General features: G+C 43.8%; 1 protein-coding gene and 1 pseudogene across 3 annotated transcripts in view; both read left to right on the forward strand.

Annotated features, from left to right (window-relative positions):
- The window catches only part of GRIA4 (glutamate ionotropic receptor AMPA type subunit 4), a 286,480-nt gene that overhangs the window by 48,018 nt on the left and 213,203 nt on the right, over positions 1–25,259 (forward strand). The window lies entirely within an intron of this gene.
- LOC136647163 (5S ribosomal RNA) lies at positions 4,535–4,654 on the forward strand (annotated as a pseudogene).

A 25,259-nucleotide genomic window follows, 5' to 3' on the forward strand; every position in this document is an offset into this window, starting at 1 on the left:
GTCACCCCCCAGATTAACTTCATTTATTTATAGAACAGTACAGGTCACCCAACAAATCAGTCATCTATGAAATAGTACTGTTAAGATTTTTCCAGATTGACAGGACATAAGAAAAATGATAAAATATCAGATGAAGGCTCAGGAGGTTGGTTTGTTCTAGTCAGTGGTAAATACAGTAATTGAAACTGGAGCTGGTTTGCCAATGAGCCCTGATGAGGTTGCTGGCTCAGGTGGTACAGGCTGATACAGGTTTCCAGGCTTCTGCCTGGAACAGGCAGGGAAATAGCCCTGGAGCTATGGAAGAGGTTCCCCTTGCAAAGGAACAGTAGGACTCCTGGAGCAAAGAGGCTGAAGAGGGGTGGAAAACCTCTGTAGCCAGAACAAGTGCAGCAAGGTGGAGCATGCTCTCTCGCTTTCTCACTCACACACACAGGGGCAGGTTTGGTAGCAACAGAGGGGATTCCTTTAAAAAAACCCAGGGAGTGTTTGCCCAGTCCCCCCCCCCCCAGGCTCTCCAGCCTACAGAAACAAAAACAGTCCAGCAAGCAAGTCTTCCCTGCAAGCCAAAGCAGGAGATTTAGGCTACAATCCTCTCCACACTTTCCTGGGAGTAAGCCCCAGGAAACTAGAGGCTTACTTCTGGGGCTTACATTCTGACTAGAATGGGGCTTACTTCTGAGTAGAAATGCATAGGACTGGACTCTTAAAAGCCCAGCATCCCACCTGTGAAAGGGGGAGGCAAGGAGCAGAGGGGATTGATAACAGCTGCCTTAGTTTCCTTCCAGCCCCGAGTGTCAGGCTGCAGCTATTTGCTTAACTCTATGGAGTTTACCACAATGCGTTTTTGTTAATTGTGTTGAGTCACGGAAGGGAACTAACGTGGATAAATAGGCTCCACCTGTACTTCAAATAAAGTGCATTAGGAGCCCAGAATTCTTCTGTGGCTTAGAATAAAATCCAAGGAAGACAAAAATTCCAGCTTTATTCAGAATGGCACAGGACCCTGAATGTTCCTAAGGTATTATCAGAGGGAGAAGAGTGGAGGGGGAGACTACACTCCCTCTTTCTTCAGCAAAAATGCTTAGTAAAGATTAGCTAAAAGGAAGAAATTTTCTGGAATTGGCTGACTAAGTGGGTGGGGGGAGTTGAGGGCTGGGATGTTTGGATGATGGATGAATTTAATTGTGATTAGAAATGAATCAAGCTAGTACCTGTTTTGTTTTTAGAAATAGCTTGAGGAGATGGGAAGGAGAAAGTGAACTTTTTTGCCTTCCTGAAGAGGCTACACAACATTTTACTGTGCATTCTAGCAAATACACTCTAGTACAGTGGTTCCCAAACTTTTAAGCACCAGGACCCACTTTTTTAAACACTGCTCTATCAGGACCCACCTTGGTTTGCCAGACTTTAAAAAAAGGAGATCTAGAAAGAAAAAATCTTTATTTCTAAGTAACACTAACCCTCAAACACTTATCTCCCTATATTTACACATGCTTACAAACTTCAGGTACTCAGTTCCTTCCAGGGCAATTAGCAGCAATTTTGCAAACTACAGGAGCTGAGCTCTTTGCAGGATAACTAGCAACTACAATATCTGATTTTTTTAATAGCCTCAATGCTTGATGCAATTAGTTATCTGTATTCATGGATCTGGCTCAACACGGGTCCTGAGGTCCTGCATTGAGTCAGACTTGGCTCAACCTGAGCCCTCTGGAGGTGACCAGAGCTTTGCTCTGGTTGTCTCCAGAGGGCTTTCTGAAGTCCGCAGAGGCCATGCACACCTGCCTACTGCCTCTATGGGTTTGAGAATGGCCAATTTGATAAAAAAAATTCAGCTTCTGGTTTCCTGATGGAGACCAGAACTGACTTTTTTGCTCTTATAAGGCATTTTGAGACCAAGAGAAGCCCTCCAGGAGCTTCCCTGGGCCTCTGGAGAGCTTAAAGGGGCCCAAATAGCAAATTTCATTATCCACATTTTTTAGTATCCGTGCAGGGGATTCAAGAACGAATCCCCTGCAGTTATAAAGAGCCCACCTGTATTGCTTCATGCCCTTGTCTTCACTCTGATTTGGCTTCATGACAACACCACCAGAGTGAGGGCAGAAGAAGGAAGCAATGCTTCCTGTTTGGGGAAAAAAAGAAACTGCAGAAAGTTTAAGAAAAAACAGCTCTTAACAGCAGCAGGGAGGGTGGACAGCACTGGTAACTGAGGTGAAAACCTTGCCCCATTTGCATTATCACCTTCATCCTTGAAATGCCCCACTGACTCAATGCAGCCTGTGAATGGGGTGCTGAAGTTGGGGGACAACATTGTCTAAACTTTGATAATATGGCACTTTTTTGGACAGTTGTAAATTATCTTTTGTACCCTGCTGTCTGAACTCCAGCGTACAATGAAGACGCAATTATTAATTCGATGGGCTGTTGGATGTCCTCAAGCCTTCTAGCTAATAGCATTCATGGTTAATGGCAATGATTTGGGTTCCCAGCTTTCCAGTGCCTTTGGCATGATAGCCCTGCTTTTCCTTTGAGCTTGCCTCCCCACATCCTCCCTTTTTTTTGGTTCCTTCTTTCTAACAGGCTCTGTAACATCATGTCATTAAATATTCATTAGGCTGTAAAGTACTTGAATTAAATTACAGAGAAAATGCCTGTGATATTCTACCTTGAGCTTTAAACAAAAGATGAGAAAATATGAGTTGATCATGCAGATTGATTACAGAGAAACCTGTTTCACCACACCTGTTAGTAGCTTAGAATTGCTTCATAGAGTCTCTAAACTGTGGACACTTTTGTCACTTTTAAAGATAACTTGCTACCTTTTGAAAGTTTCTAACATCACAAAAACATGAATTTCCCCATTTAATCCCTATTGTTTCAGATAAATAACATTTAAATATTCATACACATTCACAGATGATCTAAAATCATAGAGTTGGGACCCACAAGTCAAGTTCTCCTAGATGTAGATAATCTCCAGCAGGTGCTTGTGGAACCTCTGAAGGTTTTAAATTATGGAGAATCCATCACCTCTCTTGGTAATCTGTTCCATTGCTGAACCACCCTTACTATCAAGAATTTCTTCCTGATATCCAGCCATAATCTATCTTGCAGTTTTTACCCACTGAATCTAGTTCTACTCTATTCTCTGCTAACTGGGCAAGAGACATTTTTCCAAGTGGTGTTCCTCTTATATTTAGCAGAGGGAGAGTCACTGTCCCTCTTCACCACAGCACAGTGTTTTTTTTTTTCTGGTGGCTATTCGCTGGTGTTCTTCAGCATCTTTTTAGATTGTGAACCCTTTTGGGACAGGGAGCCATTTAGTTATTTACTTGGCCTTTAAACCTGTTTGTGAACTTTTTGTTGAAAAGTGGTTTATACTGTTAATAGTATTCTCAGAGGGAGTTGAGAATAAATGTATTCATTCTTCTATATGACAGCCCTTCAGGTATTTGAAAAGCTCTATCATATCCCCCCTTAGCTTTATCTCCTCCAAGCTAAACATACCAAATTCCCTCAACCTTTCCTTGTGGGACTTGCTCTTTAGTCCTCTGATCATCCTTGTCATTGAACCCACTCCAGTTTGGCTTCAGCTTTCCTAGAGTGTGGTGCCCAGAATTGGCCACAGTACTCCAAGTAAGGTTTGACCAATGCAGACTACAGGAGAACCACTACTTCTCACAGCTTGGAAGCTACGGATCTACTAATGCAGGCTAAACCTTCTTTGTAACTGTATCACACTGCTGATAGCTGACTCGGTGATAAGCTCTGATATTTGCCATTTGCCCAATAATAATCATGCACATCTTAGCATTGGTACCACTTTAGAGCATGCGTTCATGTGACTTGTCTAACAGCATGAACACCTGAAACAGATGTCAGATGCCACAGAACTAAAAGTGGGGTCCTTTGAAAGCCTATTAATGTCACATTTTGAATTCAGCTGTGAAAAGTAAATGAATTTAAATGACAAAATGCCATCCAATTAGTTGTGAATGTTGCACATGCATTTAAAGCAAATGACAGATTTCCTTGCAAGAAACATGAACATGATCTCTTTTGTGTTCCAATTCCTACTTCCGTGGTTATTTTGCAGGGATGCCACATGTTTTAATGTATGTGTACGACATGCATGAATTTTGCCACTTAAACTAGCGATGTCAGCTGATTTTGAAATTGAGGGAGTTCAGAAACCAAACTTGACCAGGTAAGAAATTTCAGTTCTAGTGTGAGCCAAGTGCAAATGCCATCTCTAGTTTGGGCTTGTCATGTTTGGACATGGCTTGTCTAGTTTGGACTTGTCATGAGTCTGCTGCTAGTCACTCTTTCCTGCCAGGCACCCCACTTTCCAGACACACTTACTCTTTTATAGATGGAGAGACCTGGCTGGTGGCAGGCCTTGTAGGCCTCATCTTTAACCTTGGGGCACTCCTCAGCATGCTTAGGGCACCCTTTTGCTTTGTGGCAGGTACTGTTTTTACTGCCTCCTGCTTCAGTGAATTGAGTTGAGAGAATTTTAATTTCCAAGCATTCAGGCTGCAGCAACTGTTACCCTGCACATGCCTGATCTTGTCTGATCTTGGAAGCTAAGCAGGGTCAGGCCTGGTTAGTACTTGGATGGGAGACCGCCTGGGAATACCGGGTGCTGTAGGCTTATACCATAGTCTTTCGAGACTGAAGGTTGCCAACCAGGCAGAAAAGTGTATTCTCAGCATGCAGAGGAACATTCTAGGCCAGTGCTTCCCAAACTTTAATACCAAAACCCACTTATTAAAAACAACAATCTTTCACAACCCACTAGACCAAAAAATATTTTTATTAGTAAATTTACTAATAATTGGGGTCCTGTGCTCCTGAGGCTCCTAGAGACCTTATGTATGGTATGCGAGTGCAGGCATTTGCTATACTTTCCCTAGAAATCAAATTCAAGGACTGTTTCCCCAAACCTTTACAGTCTTTCCAGTGTATCCAGAAAGCTGGAGAGCAAGATGTGCAGTCAGGGACTTCCAGGCCAGGCAAAAGGCTGAAACTGGGTTCACACGTGATCTACAGCATGCTGTTGCCCTTACTAGAGAAAATGGGACGTTTTAATTTAGGTGGTATAAAGATTACCTTACACCACAGCTAATAGTACCTTATAATGGTACCAGCTAATGACATCTTATACCATTCCAGCTAACAGTATTCCAATGCAAGAAGAACTGGGAAAGGGTGCTTGCAAAAGTGTTTTTTTTAGTGTTTCAAAAACTTTTCGTGACCCACCAAAAATCAGCTCGTGACCCACTGATGTGTCCCAACCCACAGTTTGGGAAACACTGTTCTAGACCTTAAGGAACAGGCCTAGGAGTCCTCTTGTCAGCAGCTCCCTACCACTGGTTTCTCTCCCCTTCTCCCCCCATACACACCAAAAGAAGGAAAATGAAGGTTTCTCTGAGTTTGGAGATGGGAGCTTCCACCAGTTGCATCTGAAAAAGATCTTCTGACACACCCTTCTCTGCCACTTTACATAACATTCCAGCTTTTATATGACTGGGAGCCAGGCATCGTGGTTAATCTGGGCTGCCATAGAACTGCTTTTGGGTTAGCAGCCATCAAGCCTGTTTCCATCCAGTTCCAGCTCCTCTTCATAGGGCTTGTCTCTTTGAATTTCAATCTCAGCTGTTACCTATGGACAAGATTGAAGACATCACACAAAAAACATGTTGATGGGGGGGAACACCCAAACCAAAATAGAGTAAAATCTTTATTAAGACCAACTAAAATGTCACAAAGTAGTCAAAGTTTTCAAGTCATCCAGAAGAGTTATAGGGAACTCAAAAGTTTGCTGACTACTTTGTAATTTTTTTTACTGATTCCAATAAAGGTATTGCTTTGTTAGCTTTCAGGTTAAGCCATTTCTTCCCAGCGTTGCATATATGCAACAGGGATAAAATGTGTACACCTGTAGGCCCAGCAGAAATGGATTAAGTAAGTTCTTACAGCTCTGAAACATGATCTCTTGGCTCATGCTACGGTGGCCATAGGAAGAGACAGCTTCTGTGAGAAAAAGTAGTTTTGTTAGATTCCCCTTTACATACTTCTGTGCTAAATAGTTGATTTGACTCTGCAAGCCAGAATAGAACAGGGTGACAAGAGATCAATTCTATTTTATGTAAATATTTTACCCACCCATTTGCAAAACACTGGACCCAATCTTATCCAACTTTCCAGCTCCTATGTAACCGCAGTGCGACCCCAAGACAAGGGAAAAACATCCTCTTGATGAGGCCTCTGTGTCTGCCCCCTACCCCCTGTAGGATGCGGCACATGCCCTGGTGGCATGGCTGCATTGGTGCTGGAAAGTTAGATAGGATTGGGCCCACAATGTTTTGCCTCTTTAAGATGATAATGCCTCCATTTTTCAAGATTCTAAAAAAAAAGCTATATGTATAGCATGTTACGTTCCTGCCCGGGGGAAAGAAGTCTAGTCTACTCAGCAAATCAAGCTCCTGACCTTTATGTTTTGCTGTGTGAGAATGAAGTGCCCATCAACTTTCTAGCCCTCCTAAGGTAGACTTGACTTATGATGCATATATAGAACTCACTTTAATTCTATTGGGAATTACATATGGGTTATCAAAGGAAATATATATCTTTAATCTCTTAAGCAAACCCTTCATGAGGCGGCTAGAATTTATAGGTCCTATCAGTTTGGAGCAGGGCAGGTGAATAAAATGAACCTTAGTTTAAACCAAAATGATTGCTGTCATAGACTGAAGGTTTAAGAGCAAAAGTGAACATTCAGCAGTTTGTGGTCCCTCCTTTCTTCCTGCTGCTGTAGAATTTTAGTTTCCTCATAATCTTCAGAGACTTGGGTAACAGAGAACTGGAGACAATGTATGAATGTTGCTCTCTGGAGACTGAAACCTTCTGAAATGCAACACGTTTGTTAGGGTATGGACAAAAACACAGTGTTCCACTCATACAAAGTTGGTGTGAGTGCATTTTAATTTTTTTTTTAAAAAGCAGTGTGGTCTGGTGGTTAAAGTGCTGGACTAGGCCTAAGAAGAACCTAGTTAAAATTCCCCTCAACTGTGAAGCCCACTGGGTCAGTGGTTCTCAAACTGGTGGGTCGCAACCCTCCAGGCGAACCGGGAGCTGAGCATTCCCCCTTAAGAGGGATGGCAGTGATAGTACTACAGAGATCACAGTGCTGCTTCTACCAAGGGGCTTTTTTACTTATCTGACGGGCAGCAGTGGCCTCCTGCAGGGTCCTAGAGACTCGAAGTCCCCCTCTGATCTTGTGTTTTCCCTGAAAACCAGAAAGTCAGAGATAAGGGCTTTTTAAACAAGCTGCAGTGGAGATCAGAGGGGGCTGTGAGCCTCCGGGAAGGGTCCAGTGCTGCCCCCCAAGAAAGTAAAAAAGCTCCTTGGAACCAGCAGTGCTGTGATCAATGCAGCATTGCTACTGCCCCACTCCCTTTCCTGCCCATGCAAACAGTTACTTGGTTCTCAGTTCCCTGTAGGAGTTTGGGAAGCACTGCACTAGACCACTGATCTTGAGCCAATCAGTATCTGTTAACTGAACTGATCTCACAGAGTATAACATGGAGTGGGGTGGGTTGAAGAACCCTGTATGCCGTGCTAAGCTCGTTGAAGAAAGGGTAGCAGAAAATGGGTTGGCAACAACAACAATGTAGCATTCTGGATTTGACAGTTCATAAAAAGAAGCAGATTTGGATAGCAGATGTGGCAAATACCTTGAGAGATGACAACTGAAGAGAAAGAACAGGAAAAGATCAAGAAGTATAAAGATTTGCAAATTGAAGTCGATCGCCTATGACAGAAAAACTAAAATTGTTCCTGTTCTTTTGGCATTTAGGTACAACACCAAAACAATTTGAAAAAACACCTGATATAAATGAAATTGCTACACATGAACTATGGAAGACAGTCTTACACTGGAACAGCACACGTTTTATGGCAATAACTGAATATCCAAAATCCTTGGGAAGGACCTGATATTCAACAGTCTTTATCCAGCCACCAACATCTGATGGGCTGTGCATTAGACCCATAGTAATGTGTATTTATGCTGGGACTTGAAGCTGAATTATCACACAGAGGACTGAACTAACTCTTCTATGTGGCAATTCAAGATCTGGCAAACTTGGCCGATTCTGGGGAACTGAAATATAACAGGAAGTAGAGTATGATTTGAAGAGGAGAAGTGTCAGGAGGAAGAGGATTGCTTAGCCCCGTACCTACTCTCATCTTCTTCAATGTACCACCTGCTCTAATAGCTTTTCATCAATATGCTGTTGGCATTGCTGGGGAAAATGTGAGAAGAGAATTCCTGGGGAGCAAATAGGAATGAATATACATGGACCACAATTGCATGTGTGCTGTTTATGTGGCATATGGGGGGGGGGGGGTTTGAGCTGTGCAAGAATGTTTTGCCAAATTCCCTTTCTAAACTTGACCTAGAGAAGCCCACTTTAAGCTAATTAGTCATCCTCTTCATTCAAAATAGCTTTAATTCTGTAGAAAGCACTGCTGGGTACTATCCCAACACCAGGATGGCTTGCCTGTTCAACCTGCAGAGATCCTCCTTCCTTTCCTCTCTCACCAGTAGTTTCTCTGGGTACTTAGCAGCTCTTGAACATGGCAGCCACATAGTCTCCAGCAGGCTCTGTTCCGGCAATCTTCCACAGTTTCCATTTGGTCCATCCATCCTCTTTTTCCCAGCTGCTTTTCCTTGCTCTCTCAGTCTTTCCAAACTCCTTCCTTCTACACCCGCAGCCTTTTTCTTCCTTCAGGTGCTACTTTTATCCCTAAAGAACTTGTTGCCTCTAGTGTCTGCAGCTGTGCAGCACACCCACTGCTGAAAGCCCAGGCTTGAACCATCTGTTTCCCAGATCTTCCAGAGGGAGGGGCTACTGTTGACACCACACTCTATCTCCTCGAGGGATCTTGCACATTTCAATTACAAAACAATGTTGATGAGGCAAACATGTTCTTAAATGTGGCTAACTAGGCAACTTCTTTTGAGGAAAACAATTTAGGGCCCAATCCTATCCAAATTTCCAGCACTGGTGCAGCTGCAAAGCAGCCCCAAGGTAAAGGAACACATGTTCCTCTACCTTGAGGAGGCCTCAGTGACTACCTCTCCATCACAGGATGCAGCACATGCCCCATTGGTACAATTGCACCAGCACTGGAAAATTGGATAGGATTGGGCCCTTACAGCGCAATCCTATGCATGTTTACTTTTAAGTAAATCTCCACTGTGCTCAATAGGGTATACTCTCAGGTAAGTATGTGTAGGATTGCAGTCAGATATATTTTTAATATAAGACAATTGAGCTGTATTCCTTTAAATTTAAAGGACAAGGCACTCTTCTCCACTAGAATAGGAAGGTTACAATTTTATGTACACTTTCCTGGAAGTAAGTCTTACTAAACTCAGTGGGGTTTACTTCTGAGTAGACATGCATAGGATTACACTGAAACAGCCCAATCCTATCCACACTTTCCTGGGAGTAAGCCCCATTGATTCTAATGGGACTTACTTCTAAGTAGACTTGCTTAGGATTGGACTGAAAATCTCCATAACTTTGGTAGGTTTTGATTACTTGTGTTATTTGGACTTCAGAGACAGTACAATTTGCATTGCAATTTGAGAGTCATATGTCTAGTTTGGCCCTCAGTAACCAATAAAAGAGAGAGAATGAGTGTAAGAGGCTCAAGCAGAAAGGTGGGGGGAAATGCACAAGCCCTTCTGATTGTGGCCATTAGGTGATGTGATGTCTGTAATGAGCCAGTGTGTTTGGAGGAAGGAAGAGGAGGACATCTCTGTTGCATCATTCCTCTCCTCTTTCTGCAGAGGAAATATTAGACCTGCTTAGGACTAACGTGCGATACAAATGCACTCCTGCAGAAATGCCTCCTTCCCCAGTTGTCAAGCCTTGTGGCTGAATAAAAGCAAATACTCTCCACTTCAATCTTAAGTGTAGATATAAAAATTAATTCCATTTTCACTCTGGAAACTTACCTTTTTCAATAAGAACATTGCTTGTAGCATAACAGCAATGAGATCTTCAAAAGCAGCATTTGTGGCAGTTTCTATATGTTGATTAGTAAACCACGCTGTACCAAAGTCAAAAATTAAAGTACTGTATGACCGGCTGTCCTTGCAGATGGATTCAGATTAACACCTGAATAGATTTTATTATACAACAAAGGTAGAAGAACTAATTTATGTGCAGGGACATATCTGTGGAATGTGTGAATAAAATGAAGGTCAAGAGTTCTTTCCATAACAAAATGCTAGTAATTGTTTTCTGGCATGTTCTGCATGCATTTGCTACAAATGTCTTTAATAATTATTTCTCAGAGACCTAAAGGTATACTGCAGGACTTTGCTTTCTCAAATGAGACTACAGTAAACATTGCCAATCAGTTTGGAATTGTTCTGTGAGCTACACATTTCAAGAATATTAGAATAAATGGAGACTCTTTATCGATATTCCTATTTATTAATCAAGATATTTTTGTTCTTTGAATAATGCTCCCTTTTATATCATCCCTACTTATTCTGGTCAGACTGTTAGACCATCTAGAAACTGGTTCTGTTTTCATTAGTGCTGATGGGCAGCCCAATCATGAAACGGGCAGGTCAGTGGAGTGCAGCAGCACCAAAATGGCTACCACTGCATCCAGCAGCAGCACCAAGGCTGCCAGAGGTCTCCTTGGGGGAAGGGGACTTTTGTCCTCTTCCCCTCAGGAAGGCCCCAAGCCCTGCAACGGGGCTTCTTAAGTCTGCACCTGCTATTTTGCCAGTGCAGATTTGAGAGACTCTGTTGGGCTTTGCAGCCCAACATGGAGGATAGGGTATGGCAGAGAAGGGCTCCACTGGTCCCACTCCCCTACGAATCTGGTGGCAACATGAACATGTTAGGGATATGGCATAGATCAGGGGTGTCAACATAAGGCTCAGGGGCCGGATGCAGCTCATGGCCCGTGGAAGCTTTTTATTCGGCTCTCAGCTGCTGAGCAGTGCTGAGGTGTTACTGCTAAAAGGGCAGCCCTCATGGAAATTGGGCTCTCCCGTATCTTGAAATATGATAAAGATTTGTGTGTTTTCTGTCATTTGAAGTTAATGAATTCTTAAGTGAGAAAAAGTGCTGATTTTTGGTTATGAGTTTAATGACATCACTTCCTGCCTAATGACATCACTTCCTGCCCTCAGCAGGCATCATGAATGCCATTTGGCCCTTGGTATAATAATAATAGTAATAATAATAATACTAATAATAACAGTATTTATATACCGCTTTTCAACTAAATGTGTTTGACACCCCTGGCATAGATGAAGAAGGCCAACCCATGCCAGCATGTTACACTGAGGTACATGTTATGTCCGAGGTAGTGCGTGATAAAAAAAATCTCACTAAGCAGACTGCTTAAGAACTAGTCTTTTCAGACAGACCTCATCTCGTACTATAATAGAATGAGCAGCTCAGTAGATCGTGCACAAATAGCATGGCCTCTGAAGAGATACAGAAAAATCAGATTACTAACACTTCTTAAGAGTTCTTCAAGGTGTCGTGCCTCAAGATTCTACATACAGATATCCAACAGTATCTTCTACTTCACTCCCCCAGCTGTGATCCAGACGCAAATAAGCAAAGTGGGAATGGGACCCCATTCTTCAAGGTATGATTGCTACAAATGCTTTCCATTCTTTTCCCCTTCCTTCAATATTGTCAGCTGTGTCTTGGCTAAACTGTATTGGCTAACCTTCCATCCTCTCTCAACAGCTAGCAGCTGTGTCTCCCTTACAGGTGACTCTTGGCAAGCATGCATTGTGCAGAAAGAGAGGACTCATGACCATATCCAGGTGAGGTCATTGTCGGTGAATGCTGGGTACTCCACTCCAGCCATTGTTATTGCTGGCCAGACACTCATGAGCATCTTTCTTCTTGCAGAATCACAGGCTATGAGGCTGTGTCATTGTATGCATAATTCTGCCACAGCTCTCAACAAGTGTGGGGTATGTATTGTCTCACGAACTGCACGCTCCCTCAAGAACAGCATGAGAAGTACCGTATTTTTCGCTCTATAAGACGCACCTGACCATAAGACGCACCTAGTTTTTAGAGGAGGAAAACAGGAAAAAAAATATTCTGAACCAAATAGTGTAATAAAATATGTCTCTCCGCTGCTCTGTTTCCATGCTCCTTAGCATATTTTACTACTTCTAGTTTAAAAGGAATTTTATATGCTAGCCTTTTCTGCTTTATCATCCTTGCACTGGTAGAATGAGGTACTGTAGTATTTTTCTGCAAGTGCATTGTCACTAAGCGCTGAACATTTGCATTACCATTGAGCGCCGGCATTTGCATTACAATTTGCATTTGCATTACCATTGCATTTGCATTACCATTGAGCGCAGGCATGACCCTGGTCAGGGGCAGGAGCACCTGCCAAGGAGGCTCTGCTGCCCTGAGAATGCCTGCAGCTTTGCAGTATTCGCTCCATAAGATGCACACACTTCCCCCCCCCTTTTTGGGGGGAAAAATGTGCATCTTATGGAGTGAAAAATACGGTACTCTTAGGTGACACCACTTTTGCTGATCACTCACAAATTCCAATCCTGTGTCCAGATTCAGTGACTATGTGCTGCATTCTCTGTGCTCTCTGCAGGTAGCTAGCTCTCTACCACCAGGTGTAAAGGATAGGATCTTCTATGTGTACAGTTCCATTACCAGTACTAATGACATTGTTAACTTTTGGCAGTTTCTCTGTCAGGTTATCAATTTACTTGAACCACACAGGTTCCTACACCTTTGCAAGCTCCATGATAGTTTGCTATGTATCTGATGAAGACTAATCCCGTATGGAGATTAGTAAACAGTGGGGAACACTACACCTCCTAGTCTGCTGTTTGTCATATAGCTGACAAAGGGCCCAATCCTATACAACTTTCCAGTGCCGGCGCAACTGCAAGGCAGCCCTGAGGAAAGAGAACAAATTTTCTTTTACCCGGAGGAGGCCTCTGTGATTGCCCCACACCGCAAGATGCAGCACTGGCGTGGCTGCACCGATGCTGGAAAATCGGTTAGGATTTGGCCCAAAGTCACAGGATTCTGGCTGAGGTGAGAAGGTCAGCAACTCCAGCCAGGTGGGTTTCACAGAACCCATTCAATCTGTGACATATTCAATAAAAGCTTTCATTTTTTTTTTTACAGCTGTTGTGGTTATTATTGTTATTTTATTTACAAATTTATGCATGAATGCAGTACCATCAGTGTACGTGACATTTTACCCAGAATTAAGGGACAAGTCCCTGGCCCAGGGAGCTTACAGTTCAGATGGACAGAACAAAAGAGGGAGGCATAATCAACGAAGAAGAATATGTGCTTATTTAAATTATAGGCACTTGAAGATATAGTTGTGAAAAGAAGATGGGCCGTTCAATCTGAACCAGCACTGGGTCAATGGGACCATTCGGCCCACACTGTATCCAGCACTGGGAAGGAACAGGGTTGACATCTCCTGAAGATAAGGGGACATTTGTCCCCTTACCCTGGGGAAAGCCCTAGCTTGCACAATGGGGCTACTCAGATCTGCGCCAGCAAAATAGCAATTATAAGTCCAAGCAGTCCGATGTTCGGCTTTCAGTCCGGGGAGGGGGAATAGGGTTCAGCATGTGCCAGGTCTTCCAATCCTGCCCCCTCCTGGGCCTGCTCCACCCCCTTCTCATCTCTCTGTCCCTTTGCGCCGCCTGGCAAGAGCTTATCTGCTCCAATGACTGCTCCTTTGGGATCCAGCACCTGCAGACAGCACATGTCTTCCTGCCAGCTCTGCTTACTCTCCAGGCGTTGCAACGACCTTTATGGCATGCTTGTTATATCCTATGCCAGTATGGTGATCACTGCTGGTAAACACAAAGAATAGGATAGCACCTTAAGAGTAAATTCCATTAAACCCTGAGGCTTACTTCTGCGTACATATGGATAGGATTGCGCTGTAAGATGTTACACAAAAGGCTGCATGGAAAAGGTGAGTTTTAAGGACTAGATGAGGCATCATATGGGTGTTTAGAGAGGCAATTCCAGGCATATGAGGCAGCAAGGGAGGAAAGACTGTTTGAGATAGTAGGAGATATTCAGAAAGGGTGATTGATAGGACATATACGGATAGGCGGTTGAGCTGGAAGAGTAAAGGTGATCAGGATACAAGATTGAAGTATTGAGGTAGGATGGGGGCAGCACTTTGGAGGGCTTTGAAGTGGAGAGCAAAAATTTGTGCTAGATTCAAGAGCAGATAGGAAAGGAGTGAAGGGATTTAAAGCAAGGCATGAAGTGGATAGTGCAATAAATAAGGTAAGCATTTTGGTAGTAGAGTGCTGGACAGGTGACTGAGATGAGCCAATGGAAAACTAGCAAGAAGGAGGTTGTAGTAGTCAAGGAGAGAGATGACCTGGATATGAAGTAGAGTTTTTGCCAGGAAAAGGGATTGTATTCATGCAATATTATAAATGGAGAAGTATGATTTAGCAGCAGCCTGAATATGGGGAGTAATGGGGAGTTTCAGGGGAGGAACCAGGGCCATGTTTCAGGGTGTGTGTGGATCTGATAGCAATCATGCACACCAGACCTTATCCCCCATTTTTCTGCCATGTATAGCTGATGTAGGTCCAAGAAGATCCATATTTGTAGGCCAAAAAAGAGCCCACACAAAGGTAAGAGAAAAATATTCCTCTTGCCCCCGGGTAAGCCACTGCAGCCCGAATGGGTCTCCCTGGACTTGCACCATTTCCAGAGGTGGCATAGGTCAGAGGAGAGCAGAGCGATTTACAGCCATTCTGTGCTGCTCAGGAGCGGGGACTAGGATTCGGCATAACTGCCGGGTCCTAACCCCGCCTCCTGCTCCCTGCCCACCCACCCTCTGCTTTGGAACACCTGCTCCCCGCCCTCCAAAGGCCCTTGTGTTGGCCAAACTCAGCCGACACAAACCTCCCCTTCACGGTTGGAGCAGAGACTGGATTCAGCCTCTGTGGGCCAGCGTGTGTTCCTGCACCGGCCCAGCCGACTCTCAAGGAGGTGCAAATGTGCCTTACAGCACATTAGCAACCCTCCTGGGCTGGCGCAATGGACTTATGCCAGCTGAAGGGCGCATTAGGATTGCACCCAAAAAAGACTTAAAAGCAATCTGGGTTCCCATAATATCTTTAAAATACTGAAAAATTATAAGCCAAACATGTTTAATTCTCTCCCATAACATTTAACATGCTCCCAAAGATGCTGAATTGGATAGTGATATGATAATGTCATCATGAAATGATAATTCTATATGCCAGTAGTTCCCAAACTGTAAACTTTGTCTCCCCAGGGAGCCATGGGACCCAGCCAGGAGAGCTGTGGAATCCTTGTGAAAAACCTGCCGCCCTATACAATGTTTAGGATTATAGCCCTAATGGGGAGCCATGGCCAGTGACCCAGTAGGTCAAGGGAGCCGCCTCTCAAAAAAGTTTGGGAACCACTGCTATATGCTGTGGAGGAGATGGCAAGAATTCCATACGGGCTTGACATTTTTGGCAGTTGTGCAGGTGCATGTAATAAGAAGTATTGCAATGTGTACATGTACACACACATACACAACTGAGCAAGCAGCTGTTCACTACAAAAATCTATTGTACGGTAGAAATGAAGTGTTCTGTACATAAAAGCTAAACAGTGAAATGATAGAACTGTTAAATCTCAAATTGCTGTTAAATCTTTTCTGATAGATAGGAGCATGATCATTAACCTTTCGTGTGAACTATACAGTATTCAGTCTAGCAAAATGAAGATTGAACTGTGAAAGCCATTCAAAACCTTATCTACGATTCATGGAATATTTCTTCTCTAATTTGTTTGTGCCATTAGCAGCCCCAAGATCCAGCAGAACTGTGAAACAGATTTAACAAAGGCTGGGCGCCGTTATAGATATGTCAGACAAAAGTAGTTTGAATTGTAATTATAGTTTAAGAACATTCAGCGTTGGCTACACAAAGAAAAATCACTTCTTTGATTCTTTTTTGATGGAAAACGGTATCAAGAAGCATCTCATATTCAATTGTGTTCTCAATTGGATTGCGACTACTATCTCTTGATTGTTTGTTGTTTGTCAATCTGTCTTTCTCTCCATTTTGTATTATCTGTGTAAAGTGGGAGATACATGTTACCAGCCAACGTATGTTTCCAGACACCTAGAATCCTGCTGGACAGGTGAGGGGGGGATTGCAAAGAAAAATCAGGGTGTGAATCTTAAGCAGCCCTTGCAGATTGCCCCCTTCCTTGTGGCTGAACAATTCAGTCAATGACTATTTGTTTGATGCTTTGCCCTGGTTTTAATCTTTTTTCCCCCCAATGTTTTCCCAGTGCATACATATGGATTCATTTCTTTAGTGTTTCCGATAAGAGTGAACTCTTATCAAAAGAGTATGGTACAATAAATGTATTAATTTTTAAGGTTCTACCAAGCTCTGTTCCAGCCTGACCTCCAGAAAGATTCACCTGCTGTGTCAGCCCAGAGTACAGAGAGAATGCAGCTCTCTTTTTTTAATAACTGCTGTTTTTGACATATGGTTTTGTTCTTTGATTTTTAGTGATTGTCTTACTAAAATTTCAGTATTTTAATGAAAACCACTTGTGCTTTGAAGGACAGGGTAGGGGTGTTTTAAAATGATGAACAACCCAATCCTCCTCAACATCACGCACAGTGACGGTGCTGCACCAACATGGCGCCCACTGTATCTGCAAGGGAGTTTTGGTTTCTGGAGGCCTACTGATAAATCTGTGTAAGCCCACTGGGTCTAGTCCGACCTGCACCAACCCCCTAGCTCAGGGGTTCTCACACTTTTTTTGGCTCGAGAGCTACTTTGAAACCCAGCAAGGCCCGGAGATCTACCAGGGGGGAAGGAAGCATCTGACAGACACCCCCTTTAATGTATGGAGCCCATGCTGGAGTCTAGTCAGTTTCTGCATGCCTGAAGAGCAGCTAAAGTGTCAGTTTCAGTGTCCTTTTAGTGTCAGCTAAATATGTCAGTTTCGTCTAGTCACTAGACGAAACTGACATATTAACAGTTTGGAGAGACAGAGCTCCGTGATCTACTCATTTTGCCTCATGATCTACCGGTAGATCGCGATCCACCTATTGAGCACCCCTGCCCTAGCTGGTGCAAATCCACATGGACCTCGGTCAGGGAATCGGGACTGGTAAGAGTGATAGGATACTGGTGTGTGCTGCTGCCAGCTATACCTCCCCCTTCCTTGCACCAATCTGTACTCCTCCTCCACTCCTCCAACCTGTTCCACCACTGACCCAATCCACCCCTCCCTGCCTCCCTCCCACCCCTGTGCTGATGCATGGACTTGACCACTCACATTGGTGGCCAGGCTGCGCCAAATGATTTGTTGCATTTTGCAACATCTGTAAAGGGTTCTGTGCTATCAGAACCCTTTGGCTAGAGTGTAAAAGACCCAAATAGGATTGAGCTGTAAATAACAGCAGATGAGGTTCTTCTATGGGACCAAAGAGGCTCCCCCCCCATTGTTCTTAATTCAGCACTGTTCTGTTTACTTGTCTGGCATACTAGAAGGATTTAAGACTTCACAATTACAACCACAGACTGCTTCTTGGGGCAAGGCTGTTTTATTTATCATTTAAATTGCATTTCAGCTATATTTTATGATCTTTATATCTCAGTTGTCTCACTGGATGAATTGGTGCTATTCCCTCTTTCCCAAAGGGCACCCAGGGCTGAGATTTGTGATTTGTTTAAGTCAAAAGTCAAGGGGTGAGCTGTGATTTAGATCAGGGGGCTCTAAACCTTTTGGCCAAAGGGTTGCATCAAATATCTGGCACAGTGCTGAGGGCTGGAAAAAAAAATTAAATATAAACTTTAGACGAATGAATAAATGAATGAATGGGCTCAAATGATCAGGATTTCTCCAAGCATCAACACAGCCCAAGAAATAAAGTACACACTTAAATAGACCCCCATTCCCCCGCCCCACAAGCACAACTCCGGTTTTGTGTGATCAACTGGGCCAGAGGCTTTCAGGGAATCAGAGGCTAGCTGCGGGCTGAATAGAGGCTCACTGCGGATCTGGGCAGGATCTGGGCAGGAGGTCTGGTCTAGAGGGTAGAGCCTCCGTCTGCCTGAAGATAACATCCACAAGGTCGCCAGTTCGAGGCCACCGGCACCGTGCGAACTTGAAGCAACTGACAAGCTGAAGCCGAGCCATTCCATCTGCTCTGAGCGGGGGAGGATGGAGGCCAGAATGTGAAGCCAGATCGGAATGAAACACCTGAATGTAGTGGTTCTTGAAAGAAAGAACCTTCTTTCAAATTGTAAAAATCCCTATTTAATAAGGGATTTAAATAAAGCCTGCCTATGTAAACCGCCTTGAATAAAGTCTTGAATAAAGACCAAGAAAGGCAGTATATAAATACCTGTTGTTGTTGTTGTTGTTGTTGTTGTTGTTGTTAATCTCATCTGGCCTCCAGGCTGGGTTTTGGAGACCCCTGATTTAGATAAAGGCATTCCAGTTCAAGTATATTGCTTTACAATGTGAGGCAATACCCTCATTTGGAGAAACCGAAATTAAAAATGTAGAATGTAAAGTTCTGAGTCACAAAGGGATCATCCATTAATTGGACATTTTTGGGTGTGTGCCTGTGCTTCTCACATTCATGCTTTCCAGGTTTAGGTATACAGTTGACCTGTATCTTATGTGCACTTTGTGCCAATTCAAGTATACATGCTTAACCCTCCAAAAAAGACAGTGAAAACCCACAGTTCAAATACTGCAAACAATTCCTCCCACCATTCCATTTTCTCAGTGTATGCCTTGGAGCAAGCCTGAAATGGGAGAATGAAAATACTGTTCCGTTCAGTCATTTCAGTTCTGGAGTTTCTCTCATATTGTAATTTTAGTTCTGAATGCCAGCCCTCAGAATGCCTTTTAAAGGCATATAAATGTCACTACCTGTTTCCATGAGAAACAGGAAGTTGTGGGTTCAAAACACATGGATTATGAAATCTGTGGGTGCCGAACCTGCAGATTATGAGAGCTGCCTGTACTCCTACAAATGTAATCTGGGAAATGACCCATTTACTAGCAGTTAGTGCATGTTAAATAAATATCCTAGCCTGATTCTGTTCTCACAGTCATTAGCATGAAGAGGAATCAATGGCATTTTATGCATTTGCCTGTATTTTATCTCATTTAAACCATCCTGATTGGGAGCATCAGTGTGTTATGAAGAAACTCATCTGCATAAAGTGATCTTAAGGATGAGTCTTAATGCAAAATTCAGTGGATCACACATGGCAGAATGAGCTGTTTTTCATCCTCCTTGAAGCTGGGAGCTTTCCGAATGTAGTCTGATAGAACTTTTTTCCTAGGGCAAGGCTCAGCATGTTTTGTTCTTCAGTTCAGGGTATATTGCCTCTTGCTTTGGCAGGCAGAATTGTGAGTGTGGGTTTCATGGCCTCAATTTGCAGATCTGGACTTCAGGGAATTGAAGGCTGTATACTGTAACTGTGGTGTATCTGTATCTATAAGTTCATTTTCTGTTTCTTTCTGGAAAGTTCTTTTAAAACCAAATTTAATATAAAGTTGCAGCCAGAGGCTTCTAATCGTACATCATGATTATTGCATTTATTAAGTGGAACTAGAGAAGGAATGGCTCTTGGCAATGGTAATATGGGAGGCTACTTTTTCCTTGGGCACCAGATTTTATACTTGAATAGAAACTCCTTGCTCTTCCCCTGTAGTTTTTTCTTTCCTATTTGAAAACAGTCAGTAAAAAAGGAATTTATTACGGCTTATTGCTTACTGTTCCAAGGAATTATGAAGAGTTAACTGAATTAGACTGTATTTTTATTGTTTTTTTCATATCTGAGCACCACGCTAAGGAATCATTTATGAATTACCCGACCCACAAATACAATGATTGATGTTATTTGCAATATTTCTTAGCTGCTCTATGTAAGTGGCCATTTAAAAGCCTGTTCTGAATTATTGGAAATAAATGTAAAACAATTGAATAGAATAATTTCCTTTAATTTTTTCCCCCAGTTTTCCTTTTACATAGTGCTAGACTGTAGAAAAATGTATGTTTATGTACAGACTTTTTTCTGTCTTTTTTGGTCCAAAGAAAATAAACCCCCATGGTTTTCTCTTTTGCTTTTACAATGTTTATTCTTGGTTTATCATGTTTTATCCCATCTTACACAGATCTTTGAGACATAATCTTGATAAAAAATTTTCTCAATGTCTGGGAAGATTTGTGTGTGGTTTTAACTAAGCTATCTCTTAGTTACCTGAACCTGACTTACATCCCAATCCTTTTGCGGCTGTACCCTGGCAGAATGTGTGCTCCACCAGTGTAGACTGCCTTATGGCAATGGTAAAAGGCCCTCTGGCAGCCTACAGGAGTATTGGCAGGAGTCCAAAGTGGCCTCTCATACACTGGTGAATCATTGTGGGCCCGTTGACAAAGGTAGGTTGGCGGGGAAGGCCAGACAGGGCAGGGGGAGGTGGGTCAGTGATGGGGCAGGAGGAAGATGGATTGGATCCAGGAAGTAGGTGGCTTTAGCAGCAGCAACCACCAGATCCTACCCCCTTCCATTTCAGTGGTGCAGGTCCAAGTAGACCTCTCTGCACCAGGCTTACCCTTGGGTAAGAGAATGAATGTTCCCTTACACAGAGAAGATCTATGCAACTGCCCACCCCAGCGGGAATGCAGAGGTACTCATTTTGGTGTTGCATTGGTGGGGGGGGAGATAGGATCGGGCTACCATGGGAGGCGCCTCGCGAGAAGGAGACTTTTGTCCCCTTCTCCCAGGTAAGGTAAGCAGCCCCTCAATGTAAAGGTAAAGGCACTCGTGTAGGGCGTGCAGCCTTACACGAGCGCCTTGGATCCTGCGGAGCGGAGTTCTGTGGACCCGCCACCCTCCCTCCCCCTGGCATGCCTCCAGCCCGCCCCGGCATGCCTCCCCTGCCCTCTCTCCGCCCCACCGGCCTTCCCCCTCCCCAGAACGCCTCCTCCCAGCCCCCGCTTGCCATGCTGCGGCTCGGCGGTCCGGGGGACTGCTGAGCCGTGGAAGCTGGGCGACCACCCCACGCTAGCCCAGCACCGAGCGGCACTGGGCTAGCATGGGCGGGAGCCTGGCGGTGAGGCTGGCAAACGTGCCTTATGGCACATTTGCGACAGTGCTCGGCGGCATGGAACCATGCCACTGAGCACAGGATTGGGCTCTTAGTTGTATATCTATGTGACATCAAAATGGTGAAATAGCTCATGTGTTTGAGTCTAACAGCTGCCTTCAAGAAAAATAAGTTGAAAATCACATTACACAATTGTGTTATAGTAGGAGCAGGAAGTGAATGACACAGAAGAATCACACATGTTCCTGTGGTGCATTGTGAAACCTGCAGGTAGCTGTAAAAATTTCTGCTTGGAAGTCACAAATTTCATTTTTATACGTAAGAATAAGTACAATTCTAGCTGTTTTGCTTTCAGAGGTATGTTTAAAAATGTGAATTCAACACATACTAGAGGACTGGGAACAAACTTTTAACACGTTTTAAAAATGCTATACTGTACTAGGTTTTTCAGCTCCAGTTATTCCTGTGTTCATATAGCAAGATTTATGCAGGCCTCATTCATGTTTTTGTGTTGGAGAATGACTAATTTTATAATAAGAATGTTATCTATATTTATATAACACATGAGCATTGTTGATTGGTAATACTTGTACATCTGCAAAAAAGAAGTGATAAACTAGTTATACTAATTATAGATAGTACAGACCTTTGAGTATTATGTTTGCAATCCTCTGTCAACCAAGTTGCCCAGCTTTATTTTAGAGATGACTTGCAGCATACGTTTGATGCTGTACAAAAATTTTTTTCGCAAGAAAAAAGACCCTTGACTGAGTCATCAGCAGCATATAAAACCAACATTTTAGTATCTGCTGTTTCTCATTCATGCATTGGGCAAAATATTATTATGAATTATATACTGCTTTCTAATTAAAAAAGTTCACAATGTGGTTGTATTGCATGACTCTAATGGATGGATCGGTTTTAACCAGTAAAGTCCTAAATTTAATAGATGCAAAAGGCTGCCATATTCTTTTTTAGATCAAGTGAGATTTTATCATGATAATTCAGGATAAGTAATCTGGACTTTAGTGGCCAGAATAAACTGGAACGGTTGGTGGTAAATGTTTATTATTTGCTGCATTTTAATTGACTGATGTTAATACATCACATTATAAGGGATGGTTTTTATATTCTTGCCTTGCCTTGAAGTTATACTAATATTAGGATTAGTATACCATACTATATAGTATACTATACTAGTATTAGGATTGCTGAGTTATTTGATAGGAGGAACAGCGGAATGGACAGTTTTTAACCTGGTATACTTTAGCCAAGCGGTTTAGGTTCTCCAGTTTCAGTGGAAGAGGATCTTCGGTCCGTCTTCCTGCTTTGTTGTATTGACTGTTTAGGCTGGTGACATTTGAAAATGCCTTTACAAAGCTGATACGTAAAGGTACGCTCACACACTATTAGTGCATAAATGACCAGATAGTGTCCTTCTGGGTTTAGCAGACAAAGCAAGGCACAAGATAGAACCTAATAAAATGCCAGTGAAAATCCAGAGAGGTGTTTGATAGAAGCAAAGTCATGTAAACTGAGCCTATACCTAAACTGCTTTGTATTTCTTTCATGCTGGTTTCCTCATCTTTTATTTATACACATGGTGTTAATGCCACCAGAGGGGTTTCCATTTATTATTAAGTATACTTTGACATCAAAATAAGCGAATTGTGACATTTGGGCACTGCTAAGTCTAAAAGAAAGCAAGCAAGGAGAAACAGGCTTTTCATGTCCAAGTCTTACAACAGCTATCACTTATAGGAACTTGAATAATTGATGCTTTTAAAATGAGACAATCCAGAAACCAGTTAAATCTAAACTGTCCCTGTCTAATGTGATCGGGAGTGGGCAAGGGACTGCCAGCCCAATCCTAGGCTGCCCGGTGCCCAGGGCTGCAGCGGCACTGAAATGGCTGCCACTGCATCCAGTGGACTCCAGGCTCCTGCCAGTGGCTCCCAGTGTGTCCTCAGTGGAAGGGGATACTTGCCCCCTTCCCTCGGGTAAGGGAAGCGGCCCCACAGTGGGGATGCTCAACTCTGCAGTGGCTATTTAACTAGCACAGAGTAAAGCCTCCCATGTCAGGCTGTGAGGCTAGATGCAGGGCTTTGGATCTGGTGAACCAGGGCTCCGCTACTCCTGCCTCACCCCATCCCAGAACATCTCCCCCAATGCTCCCACTCACCATTTCGCCTCCCAGTGCTCCCCCTGAGTGCCAGGCGGCATCCGACCAGCCTCCGACCGGTGCTGGCTCAGAGCAGGCCTGTGCTGTGAGCCAGAACTAGCACCTGCTTGGCATAGAGTATCACAGACATGCTTTATGGCACGTTTACGATGCTCATCGCCAGCTCTGGGCTGGTGATGTTTGCATTGGATTGGGCCCTGTAAGAGTTTTATGCAGTTAAAGCAAGAATGCTGCAGCATGCGCGAAGTGCGGTTGGCTCGGTCATGTCGTGAGAATGGATGATGGCCGGATCCCAAAGGATCTCCTCTATGGAGAACTTGTGCAAGGAAAGCGCCCTACAGGTACACCACAGCTGCGATTCAAGGACATCTGCAAGAGGGATCTGAAGGCCTTAGGGATGGACCTCAACAAGTGGGAAATCCTGGCCTCTGAGCGGCCCGCTTGGAGGCAGGCAGTGCAGCATGGCCTTTCCCAGTTTGAAGAGACACTTGGCCAACAGACTGAGGCAAAGAAGAAAGGCCCATAGCCAGGGAGACAAACCAGGGACAGACTGCACTTGCTCCCAGTGTGGAAGGGATTGTTACTCCCGGATTGGCCTTTTCAGCCACACTAGACGCTGTTCCAGAATCACCTTTCAGAGTGCGATACCATAGTCTTTCGAGACTGAAGGTTGCCAACAACCTGCTGCAGCATGGAATGATCCAGCACTGGTATAGTTTGATGGCTATGAAGTTGCCTGAAGAGCCACAGCAGTGGAAATGGTATGGTTTGTTTGTGGCATCCTATGCCTTCATAGCTCAGTTGTCCATAGAAGCACAAGAAACTGCCTGTAAACAATGTGACACTTATCAATGAGCTCACTGAGCTTAGCATTACACTGTTTTTAGCCTTCCAACCTGCTTTCAGTTAGCACTTCCTAATTCCTCTTAGCATTTGCAGAAAGCACAGAAATAGCCAGACACAGGAGATGGCGACAGGAGGGCTGCAGTCAGAGGCTAGATAAGTCATGTGCATGACAGGGGGGATCAGCAGCAGACCTGCCATTCACTGAACAGAGCAAATGCCCCAGATGCAGAGCCTCTAGGACTGTGTGGGAAGCTGTCTGAGGCTCCCGACCCAGTCAGAAGCTGTGCTTCTGGTTTGCCAGAGGACTGTGGAGAAGCTTCAGGCAGCTTCTCTGTTCGATCCTGGAGCTGTGCGAGGCTTTGTTTTGCTTCAGGTGAGTGGGGGGGGGGGAGCTTTGTGCAAGGGGGGGTGCCATCACGGGCCTTTACCCTGGGGCACCTCAAGGTGAGGTCTGCCACTGGGGGGAATTTGTAAACCGCTTCTTGTCGTGTTTGCTGCTATCCACGGTTTCTGGTGTTCACTGTGGCAGCTGGAAAATATTCCCCACAGATAAGGGGGTCGCCTGTATTGACAGCCAGCTGATCTGTAGACTTGCAGTGATCTGGACATGACCTGTCAGCCTGGTATCAGTAAAGTCAGCGTGACTTATCATATGACCGATGTGATGTGCACATTATGTGACGTACATTGTGTTAACTGGTTTTATGACTGGTCCTTAAACTAAGGCATACTATGCAGGAAGTTTGTATCACCTGTAGACTCAGTGGCAAGCCATAGCCAATTCTGAATCCTTTGAGTGTACCAGTAATAATAATAATAATAATAATAATAATACAGGTATTTCTATACTGCCTTTCTTGGTCCTCAGATTTCTCCTTAGACTTTATTCAAGGTGGTTTACATAGGCAGGCAATTTAAATCCCCGTAGGGATTTTTACAGTTTGAAAGAAGGTTTCTATCTTTCAAGAAACCACAACATTCAGATGTTTCTTTCTTGATCTGGCCTCCATCCTGGCCTCCAT

The sequence above is a fragment of the Tiliqua scincoides genome, chromosome 3, assembly GCF_035046505.1.
Source record: "Tiliqua scincoides isolate rTilSci1 chromosome 3, rTilSci1.hap2, whole genome shotgun sequence".
Classification (NCBI taxonomy): Eukaryota; Metazoa; Chordata; class Lepidosauria; order Squamata; family Scincidae; genus Tiliqua; species Tiliqua scincoides.